At 38.4% G+C, this 19,683-nt stretch overlaps 1 protein-coding gene across 1 annotated transcript in view; it reads right to left on the bottom strand.

Moving 5' to 3' along the window:
* LOC122416797 (ABC transporter G family member 3-like) overlaps window positions 1-9,954 on the bottom strand; it is a 35,843-nt gene extending 25,889 nt beyond the window's left edge. The window contains exon 1 of the mRNA XM_043429841.1: window positions 9,360-9,954. The gene's annotated coding sequence lies outside the window, so the exon portion shown is untranslated. The remainder of the gene's footprint in view (window positions 1-9,359) is intronic.
* Window positions 9,955-19,683: the final 9,729 nt, after the last annotated feature.

The following is a 19,683-nucleotide window of genomic DNA, read 5'->3' as shown; positions in this document are numbered from 1 at the left end:
ATTTTCCTCGGGTCCAGGCTCCGAAGGTTCGCCGCGTTCGCGTCGAGTTTCAAACAGCGAATTCATTGCGTAGAGCGAGGATAAGCGAGGGCGAAAAGGAGCGTGAGCGAGCAGCGAGCTCGGTAATCGTTGGATCGGTGTAGTCGCGGAAAGGTACGATTCGAAAAGTTGCGTAACCAGCGAAAACGGAGCTTCGAGGTGAAGAGGACGCAGCGGAGTGGCGAGAGCCTCGCCGCTCCGGTTGTTTGGCTCGGTGGAAAAAAAATAAAAAACTGCTGGCGACCCGGCTCGCGACACCGGATATGCTGAGTGACAAGAATCGCGTATCGCCTTAAAATAGCGTGCAATTATGGTCGCCTTTGTGTCCTGGCACGGCCGTGGCAACTCGGTGAAAATAAAGTTTCCTTCCATCGCGATTCCGAACGGCGTTTTTACGCGCCTGACACTCCCGGGGAATTATTAGCTCCGCGGGGAAGCGCAGCTCGTTGGAGAATCGACGAAAATTTCGATGAAAAAACTCCCCGTTGCTGCTCCCTTGCGCACAAAACCCTCGGGAATCCGACATTCGTCCCGCCAGCCCCAAGGTCAGGGCCGAGCCCGCGAACGCTCGCTTTTACGTATCAAAAAGTGGTTTACGGCCATAAATAATAATCGTGAGCAGACGGTCTCGTTGAAATAACAAAAATACGTGCCCGATTTATCAAACGCGCACAAATATTCCGCACCACCGCCCCCCTCGCGACCGCGAGCCTGCCATGAGTTCGTACGACTCCCGATTACGAGGAAAGGAAGCATCGTCGACGATTCTCGTGGGCGCAATTTCGTAAAACTTTTTACTCAATGGCAAACCCGATATTTCGCGATTTTCGCTGAAAAAAATAAGATTCTTGGAAAAATCGATGAATTTCATCCAAAGATTGGATAAATCGAAGAACCTTAATTCACCGAAAATGCGAAATAAAACTGGAAGTTGGCCGAGAACGACGGTGGACCGGCGCTCATCGATCTTTTGGAAAACATGAAAACAAAAATTGTGGAAATTAGAAAAACAATGAAAAATTTAGAAAAACTTTTCAGTCCCGTAAGATTATTTGATCCAAATATGATTTGGTTTTCCCGGATTCGTATCGCTCTTCGGCGGTTTGACAAAACAATCGATTGCGTCACTGTTTAAAAAACCGATGAACCGGAGGCGAACGCACCGAAGCAGCGAATTTCGTAATTATTGAAACATCGACTGGGCCAGGTTGCGTAAAAGTTGAGAAATCTGGTTTTTGTTATAAAATGAAAAGGCAAGAGTGTCGGTTTCGAAAATTGGAAAGACCGTTGCGCGACTCTGACCCTGCGAGGCCGCGAAACAAAGTCGAACGTTTCCGGTCTCGGGAACTCAAAACTAAAGGCGAGTTTCCGCGATCTTGTCGCGTCGCCTCCGCAGCTCGAGACACGAGTCATGTTCCCTCATCAGCAACAGTCATTTGGCTTAAGCTCGATTAGTAAAACAACGAGAATGATTCATAATCCCGAGCGAATACAATGGAGATAAATATTTATCGGGAAATACGCTGGGCAATTATGTAATTCAGAATATCGCAGAGTTTTCGAGTCGCGAGATTATCTCTCGAGATTAATCATTCAACTGCATCTTTCACTCGCGCGAATAATGCACATTCATTAATTACTGGTTGCCCTCTCGCGCTCGCTGTCGAAGACTTCGCATCGAAATTGCGTCGGATTTTTGTTACCTCGAATGAGCATCGTCGTTGCATCAAAATAGAGAAAAAAGGGAAAGAATTCGATGAAATTTTTCAAGCGAAGTGACTCTCGAGAGTGCCTCCAAAGTTTTTTTTGTCAAAGTCCCCGAAACATTTTGGATTCGCAGTGTCAAAAGGAACGGTTCGCTTTGCTAACCGTTTTATCGCTGCACTGTAATAGCTGAGGGACACGAACGATGCGAGCAGCAGCGTTTCCGTGTTTTTCATTCAACTCGCGGCGAGGACTTGAAAAAATGTTGATCAATGATGCGTTAATGCAGGCAGAGAAGCAGGTGGAGGAACGCTGTTTCTTGAGTATTCAAATGTAACCCAATAACGATCTTTAATTGCAACGAATACGAGAAAAAAATGGGTCTAATTGTCTCGTAAAATGTTCTTGCTTCTGTATCAATGTTTATGCAAACTGATCCGGGTCGAAAAACGGCAGAAAAAAATCCTTTTTTCCAAGACGATTAACAATCTCGTTTAGTGAGTCTTCGGCGTGCGTTAATCATTGATAAAACAATTATAGAATCGTTAAGCAAAGTTCAATTGCTTTGAATATTAACCCTGATAATTCGAATTGGAAAATTGCAATAATTAATTGGAAACTGATAACGGAAAATTAGTGAGCAACACTGGGAAAGTTGAAATGGGAATTTGACATTTTTTCGGTTTTTTTTTCAAGCTAGGACGAAACCATTTTCTTACGAAAGTCTTGATATTTATACAGAGTTTAAATGTGTACTCGACTGATACGCGTATCAAATTTTAAAGGGTTCGTCTTATTGGTTACTGGGATGAACTTGTTTAAGGTATTGCTTTCACGAACTCGAATATATTCCGCACAAATAACTGATTTTAAATAACAGTAAAATAAAAGTGCGTGCGAATGGATTTTCGAAATTTCAGGTCAGCTTACGGAGCATTCAATAAAGAATGAAAACATCTTGAAAGATCGTAAAATTTATACGGGAGCTTATGCAGATTCTATCATCGCCGCATTTCTGTTCAATAATTCACGTGCTAAATAATTATAAATTCTTGATACGAACTGTCTCAGAGACAGAAAAAAATTTAGGGAATCCGTAGCGACGATAAAAATAAAACGTCACCGAATGCTTGAAAGAAATGTCAACGATACGAGTTGGAAAATGGCAGAAGCTTTTCCCATACAACCGCAACTTCTCAGAGATCACGAGTCAGTCCGAATTTGGCGACGAATGAACGTTTCTCAGCGCAGAGGGAACTGGAAATAACTCCGAATACTCACGACGCTGAAGTTGATGAACGAAAAAAACGTCTCTAATTGACCAATTTTTTATTTCACGAATCGCGTTGGTGCAGCTTGAAAAACTACGAATCGGAAATTTGGCAGGGAACAAAATAGGAGAATTACTGGAATTATTGGAGAGTTTTTTTCGATCATATCGTTGGACTCCAACGTTGGAAACTTCAGCGTCATGAATACTCGGCGATTTTGACAGTGCCAAATGAAAATGTTGACAATAATGAAACACTTTCGCTTCTTAAGGAAGGTGGCTACCGACGATACAATGTTGCCATGCTAAACTATGTTAAATACATTAAAAATTTCAAAATGATAAGAATTTAATAAAATTTGGTGAACATATTCTTTAGGGCCAAATTTGACAATACAAATTTTTTAAGATTTTTCTTCTGTACAGCTATCGAGCAATTGATCACTAAAGTTCAAGTGTATAAGCATAGCGTTTCCATATATATAGGTATACATTCCGGACATAAGAAATCTGCTTTAATCCGAAATTACTCGATAACTAAGCAGAAGAAAATTTTGAAAAAAATTGTGTCTTCGCACTTGATGTTGAAGAACATTATCACCAAATTTGATCAATTTCTTATCAATTTGACGAACGTAGCCACCCTCCTTAATTGAAAGAAAGTTGATTTTATGCTCGTGAAAATCTTCTAAACACTCGAGGCCGTTTCCCCTCTTTTCTTGCTGTTACGGTTATTTTTACCTTTTAACTATCCCCGCGCATAAGTGCAAAGAAAAATTGACTCGACGCTTCGATTCTAGTAATAACCGATGACGGAAAAACCCAATATTATTGTAAGTGAATTGAGTGAACGCTTCGCTGGACAATTCAGTAGAAAAAGTCGCAGGCCTTTTTCCTAGCGCATTCATTATCTTCGGGTTATTTCGTTCCGATAAACGTGCAACTGCGTCGATGGCCATTAACGATATTTGGTACAGGCTTACAATGTTGCCATGCTAAAAACATGAAAAAATTTCAAAATCAACAGAATTTTATAAAATTTGGTGAACATATTCTTTAGTACCAAATTTGACGATACACATTTTTTAAGATTTTTCTTCTGTACAGTTATCGAGTAATTGATCACTAAAGTTCGCGCGTATAAGCATGGCGATTATTCCGGGCATAAGAAACCTGCTTAAATGCGTAATTACTCGATAACTAACCGGAAGAAAATTTTGAGAAAAAAATTGTGTTTTCGCACTTGATGTTGAACAACGTTGTCGCCAAATTTGATCAATTTATAATTATTTGGACTTTTGTACCGACGAAATCTTGATTCAGTAGAAATTGATTTAAATGCAAGAGTCTCAGTCTTCAGGATCGGAGTCTCAGTGGCCAGCTCCGTTCGACGTCGCTGTCCAGCAACGAAAACGCTCGCGATTAGCTCGAATTTTGCTCTCGCAGTGTCAGCTTTTTAACTGAGCGAGGGTGAAACGGTCGAAAGTCTTTCATCAGAGGAAACGACGATCGACGATTTCGTCGTCCTTCATCGACGGTTTCCTGCTCCATGGGAACGAGTCGTCGAAGAAACGTTAATCCGAAATACGAAAAAGCTAAAGTTCCACTCGAGATCGGCCGATTTCTCTTCACTCGTTAACTCGAGTCGTTGCCCTTCTTGGGGGAATCGGCTGATGCAAAAAATTCCATTTTTCGGGTACGAACGATCGCGGCGCAGACACTATTTTTCCATGCTTTTTACTCCGAGCCGCTTGTTTTTCGTTTTTGGCTCTCTTACAGAGAAATATCGAGAAAATCAGCGAGAGACGAAATATCGCTGATTTTCGAATCGGTACACGGAGAAAACGAGGCCGAAAATTCTACACGAAAGTACTAAGTATCTCTGGGACATATAACTCGATTGCAGCATTAATTCGAAGAGCAGTAATAAGCACCGTTCTATCCACCATAGTAAAAAGCCCACCTTTTATTCAAAATACTCAAGAGTCTTTTTTTTTATAAGCATAGTAAAAAATGTTTTCTGTCACTCGAAATGTTCGTATCGTAAAGTATGCTCGCGGGCAACCCTGAAAAAAACGATATGCATGGTAAAATGTCACACGTATTCGGTCCATATTCGTGTATTTATTGTAGAATTTACTACGCTGACGACAGTGAAAATTTGTGATTTACATTACATTTCACGACGCTGAAGTTTCCAACGTTGGAGTCCAACGAAATGAATGAAAATAAAATGATTTATCCATCAGTTTTTTATTTCACGAATCATAATTGTGTAGATTGAAAAAATACAAAGTACAAATTCGACTGGAGATAAATTGGAGAATTACTGAAATTATTGGACAGCTTTTTAGATCATTTCGTTGGACTCCAACGTTGGAAACTTCAGCATCGTTTACATTTCCACTTATCGGTAAGTGCTAGTCTGAGACGATGAATAATACTCGAAAACAAAACGAAATATAGTTATCGCGCGTGCATCACTTATTGCTATAAAGCTGTTTAGAATCGAAGGGATGAAAAACTGGAAAATTGAAAAAATACTGTGCTGCTTGTAATTGGTGCCTAAATACTTTTGAAATTCTTGAAAAATTATCATATATTCCTCACTACAAAAAACGAATCCGTTTTCTCGGTGTACGGAAAGGTGCTAACTTGAGAGGATTAATTGGAATTCGCTGCTCAGCTGTGAGGATGACGGTTGAGTCTGAAATATCGAATGTGTCGAGCACTCGCGAAGAACGTTAAAGGAGCGAGGGGCGCGCGCGAGCGAAGTCGATTATTTTAATAGCCGGGAAGTACATTAGATGAAAGCGCTAAAAGGTGAGTGCACAAAGTTCAAACGCGTGCTGGTCGAAGCGTGGACAATGGATCGGTCCGGAATCGGCGAGCGAGAGCCGCGCGGAAGGTTTTTATCATTTGGTTTTTTACGGAGCGAATAGATTTCCGGTGAGGCGAGCTAAGCAGGTGGAGATGAAAACGTTTTCAGCGGAGTGGTATTCGAGGATTTTTTGCTGATCGATTGTCACGTTCTCGGATATCGGCACTCGGCGATCGTCGCTCATTTATGAATTAATCGAATGTCATTTCTTATTCTCGTCGCCGTGCCATTGGAAATTGAGAATTATTCAAGAAAATCACCGCATCAACGCGTTCCCACTTTTTTCAGTGCTCCAATCATTATGCGCATTCGCTTAAACTCATCTTTCGAGCAATAACAATTCTCCACTTTTTATTCGACGTTGAGGATGCCTTCGGCTTCCACGTCAATTGTTCGGGAGCGATCTGCTCCTTCCAATTTGCCTTCGGTTTCCTTCATCGCCCAATTTATATCCGCTTTTTCGATTTAAGGCTAAAATTTCATTCCATTTTATTCGAATTTACTACTGACACGAAATATTTGATTCAAGTCAAATGAAAACATGGGGGAATCATGAAAATTTATGATCGCGAAGATTTTCATTTAAACTTCATTCGAAATCAACGTTCAAATGAATAATCGAATTTTCATTCAAATAACAAACACTATTTGAATGCGAACGATTTCATTTAAATGAAATATTCATTCCGAATGGAATAAAAACTAAAGTAAAATCGATAATTGGGTTGAAATGATCGATTGGATTTGAATCTAACGAAGGTAAATTCACACAAATAAATTGGGTGGGAAATAAAGTGGAAACTTGAAGGTTCGAAGCACCTTTTCGAACCACTCTTGAAAGACCAAAAAGTCGAACAGTCAAAATGGCGAAACGCTAGAAAGTCGACCGATCGAAATAAAGAAATTCAACAGAGCTCAAAATACCCGCGCGTCCCATTCACTCACTTACTACTCGGGCCCGTCAGCTCTGATTCAAAACATCGCCATTTTGACTTTCGTCTTTTGGAGCCATCGCTATTCTGCACATCTAACTTTTACAGGCTCGAAAAACACTTCACTTTCGATTTTTTGCTACTCTATATTCTGCTCTGTTTATAAAACAACTACTCTCCATTTTGAATTCGAAGATGTGAACTTTTGACATTCGTATGGCCTGTTAAAATTGTATTCGAAACGAAAACCATCGAAATATACATTTTCGAGGGTAAACACAAATTCAAAGACGCAATATTCGATTGAGGACGTGATCTGCTGAATAGTCGATCGCGGAAATAATGATTTCGAATTGCTCATTTTTCTCCAATGTGACATGAAGACTTAAAAAATTTTGAAATATCGACCGTTCCACAATTTGGTTATTCGACGTATCGAGGCCCACCCCAAAAAATTGGATTCGAAATTTCATCCGAATAGAGAAAAAAACAATGAAATTGAAACGAAAAATTTGCTGAGCGCCATCGAGCTCGAGGAGCGAAATGGAGAGCGATTTTCGGAGGACCGATGGCAAAAAGCTGTCTGATTATGTTCGAAGTTAGTGACCTCTTTGATGGTTGGCTGGCGGCCGAGTGAGTGAATTCGAGACGAATAAAAACGGGTTCGCTTTCGTCCCGAGTTTATTTTAGTAGAAAACAATAGAGAAAAAGAATGTTAGCCGCCGCGAGTCTATTCGCGGTTTGGATTTTTTCGGGTCAAGAAGCCGCTCCGGGATCGAGAGAAAAAAACGAAACCGGTTACGTTCGACCGATTGTCGATATCCCGCGACGTGCCGTTTCGCCCAATTTATCAGCACTCAGCCACAGAGCCCCTTTGTTCACCTGTCACCGGGGGCTTAATTCGGTCCGGAAACGAATAACACGAAGAGCGTAGTCTCCCCGGATGATTGCAAAGATTTCAGGCCCAGCTGACGAGTCGAAAATATTTTTGAGTCTCAAATTATCCGTTTTTTAAATCGAGATCAATGAATTTCGACCCCCGATTGGAAACTCATATTTTGACGTTCGAATTCTGTTTACTGGCCGCTTCACATTCTTTTTTTACTCTTGCCAGGACGGAGGCACAGCGTTTTTATGATCGATCGAATTTAATTTATTCAGAGCCGAGTAAAATACAATAGGAATATAAACAAAAGCCTTGAGCGCCTGAAAAATTCGGTTCGACGACCGAGAGCACTCCCTCCCCTCGCGTCGCCGGCTTTCTATCGTGAAAGCCTCGCTATACAGCTATAGCGCAACACTCGTGTTTATATATCACTCCGTATGATGTGTGGACGCAGGTATATGGACGAGGATAAGTTACACGTGGTACAACTCTAGCCGTCTAGCCTCGAGAGGAAATCAAAGTCACGATCTCGACTTGTACCGTGACCTAATGACGTTATTATCGTTATTATTCTCATTACTTCGAAAGCGTGGAGGGGACGAGTCTGTTGTTCTTCCAAATCGAATCGTCCCTCCGCCGCTTTTTGTTGTGACGAATTCCCGAGCAATCAAAATTCGCTCTTTTCCTTATCCGTATCAATTGTTGTCTCTGTCATTCACATTTTGTGTCCCGATTGCAAAAACGGGCCAGAGAATAAAATGCCGGAAATAAATAGCGAGCTGTTACGATTTTTTGCACTTTCGAATGAATTCGTTAAGTCATTTGACGTAATAACAAAAAATCTCGAGCCTCTTGTATCATAAAAGAGTTTCCGGTTGTGCGGAATTGCAACGAATTTTTTTCCCCTACTTCGCCAAATTTATTCGAGCTATTTCCGGATTATTTTCCTGTACGTTGACATTGGTCGAAGTATTTTTTATAATCGTTTTTTACCCCTTAATATACCGCCCGACAATTTTCGTGCTGAAGCAAACAAAGAAAGTTTTAGTAGGAAAAAAACACGCGGGAGCGCGAGCCTTCGTAACTACTATTTCGCGGAACAGTTTCACCTCAATAATGCCAACAGCCGATACGCAGTCTTCCTTATTCCCCGAACCGTAACAGAAAATAAACAAAAAAAAATGAAACGCGACCTCTAGCGTGCTAAATTTGATCCCAATAATAAAGACGGTTGAGATAAAACGCGTCATTTCGAATCGAGTTCCGCGTGTCGAAACTCATACGAGTTGTGTGTATTTTGACGGAATTTTCGGTGCTTTTCTCCGTTATCGAAGTTGTCGTTGGTTTGATGAAATTTTTGGCAAATCGAGTGGATTTTTATCATTCGTTAAAGATAGCAGCGCTCTGATGTATTGCTTCACTAATTCCGCGAGAGCTCAATGACAAACATGTTCTATTTTTACTTTGCATCCGTATATTTTATTCCGACTGTTAGAAATCGTCGTAAATCTTGAATAACGAATGACTACACGGTAAATTTTCGAAGTATATTCGATAAAAAATGAAGGTTAGAATTTTAAAAAAAATAGAGCGAGCGAGCGATGAATTGCACGGGAAAAATAGATAACAAAAAATAAAAACGGTTACCTCGTGTTCGGAAATCCAATTCGTAGCGAGACTCGGCAATGTTCTATTTTGACAAGTATCGATCGCACCGCGGAACTCGTAGCAGATAAAAGTACGTTCAATACCAGTAGCAGTCACGTCGTCGTCTGACGTTTTTATTCAATTCTCGGAACATAAATTTAATTATTTTTATCCCAAATCAGTCGAAGGAAAATAACGTTGGGGATTAATCGTGCTTGCGACACTGAGGGAGGATCGGATACAACGAGGAATCACTCGTGTATGAGAAATATTTCACGACCGTACACAGTGGAGTTTCGGAAAGGACTGAATCACCGAACGTGTGTAACGTGTAGGAGTAAGGCGCTCGACTGCAGCGTTGATCACGTCGCTCTGCTTGCTCGACGTCCGCGCATGTACTCGTCGAACATCCCATGTTATATGTCTATATACCAAAATACATTTATATATACTTTTACTGGCATCGTCGTTGTTTCCGTTTGCACTGACCAAACACTGTCGTTGTATATAGAGCACTGTTCGTCAAACGACTCGTGCGGTGCCGAAAACAACCGAATGGTTTTCAAATTCGCTCCGAGACTTTGATAAACTCGGGTCGGTAGAATTGGTTTTTTTTTTTTTTTCTTTTCGTCGAATGGTGATTATTTTCGAGACGGATCATTTTTTCATACGTAATATTCAGTTGAGTATGAAAAAGTGTGGAATTCAGTTAATGCTGACTAAATTCTGATATCGCAGTGCTTCGTCATATAATGAGTTTGTAAAAACGTTTATCGCGTCTTCGATCAGGAATAAAAACTTCGCGGCTTTGTGCAAGATTGTCCAAATTTACGGGTTCGTGGTAACTATCAGTTTAAAAAAAAAAAGGATAACGATGATGTTATAAAGTCTTCGCACGTCTTGTCGTCCATTTCTATACAAGCTCATGCTCGTTATATAGTATCTTTTATAGGTTATATTTCGCAATCAACATGGCGATGGTCACTTTTACTGAAGTTTCAATAAATTGTTTGAAATACTGGCAAACTGCGGCTTTTTAATAAAAAAAGAAACGTGATCAGTGGTCTGTATCCCTTGATATTGTTACTCAACGAGCGAGTCGAATTTTTAGATCTGACGCTCGACGTTCGGTACACCCCCCAGAAAGAAATTCGTGCAGTCCAAAAAAGAGTATCTGCACGGTGACGGCACGGTGACTACGCGGCACTGCACGCGTGCCGTTACATACGCGTTATGTCTGTCCGAACATGACTGATTTCTAACGCCACGGCGTAACGGCACGGCGTGCTTATACTGTGCCGTTACGTGCTGCATTCGCATACACTTCAGAAGCGGCACGGCAACAGCACACAAGCGTCACATGATGCAAGCATAGATGTTGCCGAGACTGCACAGTGCCGACACGGTGTGTACACTCTGTGGCGTCGACAGCTGCAGCGCTGAGCCCAATCGGTGCTGTTACCGCCCATCATCTAATGCAATGCAGCGTTTCGCTGTCTGCAGGGTCGTTGAATGGTTAAAATCATTTTTCAAGTCTCCATTCTCCATACGAGTCAAATGATAAAAGTTCTAAATTGATCTATTCGATTATAATTTCATTATACAGTATCAATTTTTCATTTATTGATTGCAAAATAAAAAAAATTTTTTGATTTCAATGCTATGTAAAAATTTTTTTTTTCGGTTGGTTGATCAAACTTTTCGAGAACTGATAGATAATTCATTAATTTCTTCGAATGAATGAGGCATCGGAATGCCGTAACCAACGACAGAAATAGTGCCAGACAGCTCTGTCGCTTAAGGATATTTGGTACAGGCTTACAATGTTGCCATGCTAAACCATGCTAAAACATAACAAATTTCCAAATGATCAGAATTTTATAAAATTTGGTCAACATATTCTTTAGTGCCAAATTTGACAATACAAATTTTTTAAGATTTTTCTTCTGTACAGTTATCGAGTAATTGATCACTAAAGTTCACGTCTATGAGCATAGCGTTTCCATATATATATATATATAGGTATTCATTCCGGGCATAAGAAATCTACTTTAATGGGTAATTACTCGATAACTAAGCAGAAGAAAATTTTGAAAAAAATGTCTTTTCGCACTTAATATTGAAGAACATTATCACCAAATTTGATCAATTTCTAATTATTTAGACTTTTGTACCATACATTGGTAATAAATAAGTCTTACTCTATATGTATCGTGGCAAAATTTGCTCTTGCTCTAACAATCAGCTACCTTCAAAATGAATGCGTTTTTATGAGTATTCTCTTCCGAATCAATTATCGCTAAATATTTATGCATGCAATTTATCATTGCAGCCTCGATAAAAAAAATTTGACTCGTAGCAATTGATTGGTGAGAAATCGTAACTTTGAACAAAACACGATTTCAAAACTGACAAATTCGGCATACCTATACTTACGTGATTTATTAGTATTTTCTCCATCAGATGATCAGTTTAAACAATAGCAGTTACTTAAATTATTTTTTTTGATCAAATCACACATTGAATTGAGATCTTTGATCTCGTGGAAGATTTATCGAAATTTGTTCAGTAGATTTCGACTGAAGAAAGCAATTATTTTTTTGAGAACCGGTTCATATTCGTGTAGGTAGAGAAGATGAATAAAAAAAAAATTTCGATTTCTTTGACTCACTTTCGATTTCAGATTTGAATTTCTGGTTTAGTTTTGATTGATTGAAATTATTTTGAAATGAGAATGTTAAAATCTCTGAGTGAGGACTGTTTCTAGTTAAGAGTGAGTTTCGCTAAAAAAATGATTTTGTTCTTCCTTCAAGCTTACTGCAGTGGTATGTGGTTTAAGGGGATATTACGATATTTGTGGCCCCAAGTTTTGGCCATGTAGTCTTCATATTTGGCCCGAAATATGACTTTTTTCAAGAGTAAAAAAAATCGAAATTCGGCTTTTAAGGGGGTGAAACAGAGATTTTTAATTTTTTCTAAGAGAAAGTATTTTTTGGCAGATTTCCTTGAAATTCGACGTTTCTATTCTAGAATATGAGTAATTTAAAAAGTGTTCGGCAGTTATTTGGAACTTATCGAAGGTGTTGCAGACCCACCCAACGATTCCGCACATACATCGAAGGTGCTTCAGACCCACCCAACAATTCCGCACACACATCGAAGGTGCTCCAAACCCACCCAACGATTTCGCACACATATCGAAGGTGCTTCAGACCCACCCAACAATTCCGCACACACATCGAAGGTGCTCCAAACCCACCCAACGATTCCGCACACACATCAAAGGTGCTTCAAACCCACCCAACGATTCCGCACACACATCGAAGGTGCTCTGTGCGCGTCTTCGTGAGTTGGCTACCGCCACACAAAAATAGTAATAAAAATTTTAAAAAACATTTGCCGCGGTTGAAATTTTAGGTGTGATCTTGTTTTAATCTCCTTTTTATGTGTGCAAAAGCTGGGTGTTCAAATTGAAGTGTCCCTTTCGGAACTATATCTGCGATCGCAACCATCAACGGGTGGGGGGGGGGGGGTCGAGGGGGCGAAGCCCCCCGCGGGGCAGAGCCCCTGAGAGAACACACGTAATTTACAAATTTTTTTAAAACAATTTAGGTACCCCAAATAATATAATGCGCAAACTTCATGTCTCTCATTTTCCCCCCTCAAAGGCCGAGTTCCGATTATCTTTTTTTAAAAAAGTTTGCATGGTCAGAATTAGCGACCACAAATAATATACATTATAAAAACGCTGCAACTTTGAAACCACTTCCCCTTAATGGTCGAACTTGGATCTTGAGTGTATTAAAAAAAAGTCTGATTTTCGATGGAATATAGACGCTGTATCGTCAGAATTAGGGACCACAAACATTATAATGCTTCAACTTTCAACCCCCTGTTTCACCCCCTTAAAGGCTGAATTTCGATTTTTGTCACTCTTGAAAAAAGTCTTATTTTGGGCCAAATATAAAGACTGCATGGCCAAAACTCGGGGCCACAGATATCGTAATACTGCCTGGTTTAAGATTTGTCTGTGAATTTAGGATGGGTTAAAGTTTTTTTAAACCACTTGGAAACAGTTGACAGTATCGCTTGAAAATACTTAGTCGTAACGACCTGTTTCAAGGCTAGTCGTTACGACTAAAAAAATTCTTTGAATTCATTTTCAAACGAATAACAATATTTTCTTGAATGACTTCTTTCTTGGAGGTTTGCGTACAAATTGCAACCAAATCGGTCCGTTCTCGCGATGTTTTCTTTTTTCGTAACTGTTCATTATTTATGAAGAAGGGTTGTTTTTTCCTCATTGCTTTGAGCCATAGCGAAAAGTTACATTTCCAATGCGTTCACTTTATCGGGTTCCATTCCTACAGTTGTTAACGAAAAATATTTAAAATGGTAAAACGTTCTCGTACTCTGATAAGTTCCAATTTTTTCAATCGTTCTGAATAATGACTAGAGTGTTTCTGTATAATTTTTTTGAAGGGTTCTAGTTTTCAGCGCATCATGCAAATTTTGGAATTATTTGATTGTAGATAAAAAGAACTTCATCTATATGGTGGTGATATACCCTGAAGAATTCCAATTTACCTAATAATCCTAAATAATAACTGGAATGGTTCTGTATAATTTTTTGAAAAGTTCTAGCCTTTAGCGTTTGGTGGAAATAAAAAAATGATAATTGGAGATGAAAAAAAACATCAACTATGAGATGCTGTCGCACACGTACAGATTTCAGATTATTCAATGGTTCTAAATGGTAACTGGAGTGTTCGCGTATAATTTTTTAAAGAATTCCAGCATTTAACATTTCGTGAAATTTAGATAAACGATAAGTGTAGGTAAAAGGAAACTCGAACGATGAGATGCTGTCATACTCTTATAAGTTCCAGTTGATCTAATGGTTTTAAATGATGACCGTAGCGTTCCAGTATAACTTTACAAGGAGTTCTAGCTTGTAGCATTTCGTGAAATTAAATAAATTATTATTGTTGATAAAAAGGAACTTTCTTCATAAGATTTTGTCGTAGTCTGACGAGTTCCAGTTTTTTGAATGGTTCTGAAAAATGAATGGAGTGTTTTTGCATAACATTTCGGAAAGTTGTAACGTTTAGCGTTCCGTGAAACTTAATAAACTATCATTATTGATATGAATTGACTTCAACTATGAGATGCTGTCGTAGTCTACTGACGAGTTTCAGTTTATCGAATGGTTCTGAATGATGACTGGAGTTTTTCTGTATATCTTCCCAAAGAGTTCTAGCCTCCAGCGCTTTATGGAATTACGAAAAAGACTATTTTCGATAAAAAGAAACTTTAACTTTAATAAGATGCTTTCGTAGTATAACTAGTTCGAGTTTATTCAATGGTTCTGACAATGGTATAGCCTTTCTGTATAATATTTCGGAGAGTTCTAGCCTTTAGCATTGCGTGAAATTAAATAAATTATTATTGTTGATAACAAGGAACTTTATCCACAAGATTTTGTCGTAGTCTGACGAGTTCCAGTTTTTTGAATGGTTCTGAAAAATGAATGGAGTGTTTTTGCATAACATTTCGGAAAGTTGTAACGTTTAGCGTTCCGTGAAACTTAATAAACTATCATTATTTAAATGAATTGACTTCAACTATGAGATTCTGTCGTAGTCTACTGACGAGTTTCAGTTTATCGAATGGTTCTGAATGATGACTGGAGTTTTTCTGTATATCTTCCCAAAGAGTTCTAGCCTCCAGTGCTTTATGGAATTATTATAATTATTATTGTCGATGAAAAGAAACTTTAACCATGAGATTCTGTCGTAGTCTGGCGAGTTCCAGTTTGTTCGAGGATTCTGAACGATAACTGAAGTGTTTCTATATAACTTTTCGAAGAGTTCTAGTCTCCAGCGCTTCACGGAATTTTTGAAATGATCATCAGTGATAAAAATAAACTTTACTCATGAGGTGCTCTCATCGTCTAATGAGCTCCAATTTATGTAATGATTCCAATCGATGACTGGAGCAATTCCGTATAACGTTTCGGAAAGTTCTAGCGTTTAGTTTTTCATGGAATTTCATAAATTTTTATAGTAGCAAAAAGAATGACATGCAGTCATTTTCTAATGAGTTTCAATTTATTCAATGGTTCTGAATGGTGAATCGAATATTTCTGTATAACGCTTCGAGGAGTTCTAGCCCTTATCATTCCGTGAAATTAAACAAATTATTGTTTTTGATAAAGAAGGAACATCAATCATTGGAAAAATAACAGTACGGAAACATCTAAGTAAGATTCGTACTGATATCAGTCGTATTCGAAATAGATAGTTCCAAGTATTTAAACACGTTTGGAAGCGTGAAACGCGCATGAGTGATTGGAAAAATTGCTAAATAAAATCTATACTAAACGGGTGTCGTGGCATGGCAAGAGCTTGATGTGACAGCGGAATCAAACAGGTACAATTGTATATTCTTCGAGTTAGATCGTAATAAACATTGTAAGTTATCACCACCAATGCGCATCTTCACGGCAGTATCACGTTAACATTCCAAAGAATTACAAATAGTGGTCTTTTTTACAATTATGTATCTTATTTTCAACTTTCAAGGGCTTCTACTATTTTTTCATTATACATTGAATATATATATGAGCAGATCCATTGGATTTCGCCCAATTTCTCGGGAGGGGTCTTTCGATTTTTCTCAAACTTAGATACTTTAAAGCACCTTAAAAACTATCCCCAAATTTCAAGTCTCTAAGTGCTCAAGATCACGAGAACGAGCCTTATAAATATCAAAAAATGACCATTTTTTGCCTCTTTTTAAGATGATGCTTCACACAAACTTTACGTTCACGTCAAGTAATACTGGTTCCATTTCCTTTAGTATACCATCTAGATTATAGAAAAACGTGGTCCAGTCATCCAGATCAAGAGGCCTTTCATTGTGATCACGTTAAATGAATTGAAAATTTCAATAAAATGACCATTTTCAAATTGATGCTACAGGCTTGTTTCTAGCTTAATTGACTTCTAATATGGCTCATTTTTTTCATTTTTTATACCTTTCAAGCGAGTCATGCCGAAAATTCAGATTGCGTGAAGAAGCCTAGAGAGATATCATTCCAAAGTTGGTCTTTTTCGAAATTTTACGAAAAATCGCGAACTTTGACCGTGCACCACGGATTTCTATCAACTCCGAAGTTCACAAAAATTTAGGTAAGAGTAGTTCTTTATATCTAGAAAGACCCGCTTCGAGGAATTTCTTGGCCGGAACTTCCATCACTCTTTACAGCTTGCCGAAGATCACACAACTCCGAGTGCTTTAATATTGAAAAATGTATGATGCAGTGTTTCTAATTTTATTTTTAGGCTGTTTTGAGAAGTTTTCAGTACAGTCGTATTGAATCGAATCTAGAGTCGCGGTAGCGACTCTGAGACAAGTACATTTATGTATGACGAGTCGCTTCCAGAGAGTCTTTACCGGAGCGAGAGTGTTTTTCAGCTGTTTTCGATAATTTTTCTTTAATAACTGAATAATTACAGTATTCCAAAGAATCCTGCAAGATGACGTATTTTTTATTTTTTTTTATCTTTCGATCGCGACCTCTACGAACTCTGTAGCTTAACGCATTGAAAAGATATTAATTATTTATTTTTTAATTTCATCAAAAAATGTTGCATTTTTTCGCACACATTTTTGATGTTTATTTGTTTTTTCTTTAGTGACAAATCTGGTGCCATAATACATTTTATATATCTATATATTTTTTTCTGGTGCCATAATACAAATTGTATACCTATATATTTCCATGAATCTGTTCATGCTTCAAAAATTTGGAAAGTAACAGTTCCCCGTTGTATTCAAAATTTAAGCTGTCAATTTCACGAAATGTTATCGAATCATTCAGGGATTAAAGGATACCACATGTTCGTTTTACTAAAAAATCTGAGTCACGTATTGTGGCCGAATCTTTTTTTTTTAATGTTCTTTTAGTAGGTATGATGCTATCGAGTAAATCGTTGGATAGGGCTTTTTTTTACTCGTGCTTATCGTTGATGATAAGCATTGGAGTGAATTTAAGTGAAGAATGCGCCAAATGTACATTCGTACATTCTTTATTTTTTGTATGAGCAAAGCTTGCAGGAAAAAAATAGTTACGCGCGTCATCGTACGAGGTTAGAATGATGTGTCGGTGCATACGCAGTAGAGAAACGATCTCAACCCCTTTTCACCAAGGGCCCAAGCAAAATCCATCTCTCGTAGGTGGCTTGATAGTTTTCGATTTCTAGGTCGACGGCTCCATGGTTTTTGATGTCCAGATCGACGGCTCCATAGTTTTCGATGTCTAGGTCGACGACTGCAAGGTTTTCGACATTTAAGTCGGCGCCTCCATAGTTTTCGATGTCCAGATATATTTCTTCATGGTTTTCAATGTCTAGGTATATTTTTTTCCATTGTTTCCGTAATCCAGGTCGTCGGCGCTATAGTTTTTAATGTCTAGGTATACTTCTCCATGTTTTTCGATGTCTAGGCATATTTCTCCATGGTTTTTCATGTCCAGGTATAGTTCTCCATAGTTTTCGCTATCCCGGTCGACGGTTCCATAATTTTTCATGTCTAGCTATGTTTCTCTACGGTTTGCGATGTCTAGGTTGACGGATCCATGGTTTTCAAAGTTTGGGTCGATAGCTCTATAGTTTTCGATGTACAGATCGACGGCTCCACAGTTTTTGATGTCTAGGTATTTTCCCCGTAGCTTTCGATGTCGAGGTCGATGACTCAATGGATTTCGATGTCTGGATATATTTCATCATGGTTATCGATATCCTGATCGAAGACTCCATGGTCTTCAATAACAGGGGAGATTTCAAGAACCCAGAATATCGTGAATAAATATCACCGGACACTGATAAACATGAAACTGTCAATCTAGATACTGGAACCTAATGAAACATGGAAACGTCCTCTCAAACATCGAAAAACAATGACAATAACAGTGTTAACATGGTAATCATTGAGGGATTGTTCTCGACCCCATAAACTATGGCGACCTAAATATCGAAAACTATGGAGCCGTTGACCTCGTCATCGAAAGCCGTAGAGAAATATAACTAGACATCAAAAACTCTTGAGAAATATACCTGGACATCGAAAACTATGGAGCCATCCCCCTGTACTCCTGTTTATTCTTATTGAACTGCTTCAACATTGGTGGGCTTGAAGACACTGTTGCAATAAAAGTAGCGCTGCAGCGCTACAAGAAAACTATTCACACGCTTAACCCTCTCGGACCATATGTTGCTTCTACGCAACACGCGCTTCCAGGCCCAATGAAACTGCATCGGTCGGGGTTCTAACTGCCTATTTCAATCACGCAAGGTTAGATTGCACCTTAGATACTCCTAAACCAAGAGATAAACTGCTTTAACTCATCGAAATATCAATATGAAGTCGGCGTTTCATGTTGAGTTGGCGTTGTGTGAAAAGGTGCTTTAGTTATCGCAAAAGAAAAGTGGGTATAAATTTTTTTTTCGTACTCCAAATGTTATTTCCTTTCAAAGGGAAGCTAATATGATGTATTTAAGGTATTCGGTGCTAGATTCATTCGTAAATTTTCCTGATTTTGCTCCCCAAGGACCTGGTGCTGAGCGCAGCGAACATTCAAAAATTCATATTTCCCAACAAAAAAACCGAAATGTCACAATGGATTCGGAAACTAGAAAGTATTTTGAGATAAAATTATGAAAAGAATCATTTTCCGTCAACGCGAAATAGGTCTCGGTCTGAGAGGGTTAATCGCACGGAATGCACCCTAGTTCGGAATAAATTTTCAAATAAAATGTATTGTGTATGATATAAATATTGAATCCAAACGGAAATGTGTAGAATTGAATTGAATATTATAGATGGGTATATTTGTTGAATATATCTATTTTTACAATAATTCAATTTAACACATTACATTTTTGATTCTTTATTCAATTCTCATGGAAAACATTTTATTTAATAACAAATGAAGAATTTATATTCGTCTACAATATTTGTTTGATTATATTCTCAGATTTCAATTCCCGACACATTCCATTTTCGTTTCATTTGTTATATCATATGGAAAACATTTTATTCAATAATTCACGAGAAATTGGTTTTTTAATATCCTTTTACATTTTAAAGGAGATTTAAATAAATAAATAAATCCATGCCTCTGCATCTTTGTCATGGCGACAATTTTCATCAGCTCTCCAAAATTGAATATTATCAGATTTGTAGATGATCATTATCATTGTCATTATGCTATTTTATCAAAAATTGGATAGATTCCATTGAAAAATATAAATAAAATAAC

This window comes from Venturia canescens, chromosome 10, assembly GCF_019457755.1.
Source record: "Venturia canescens isolate UGA chromosome 10, ASM1945775v1, whole genome shotgun sequence".
Classification (NCBI taxonomy): Eukaryota; Metazoa; Arthropoda; class Insecta; order Hymenoptera; family Ichneumonidae; genus Venturia; species Venturia canescens.
This window is presented reverse-complemented; position numbering and strand designations above follow the sequence as displayed.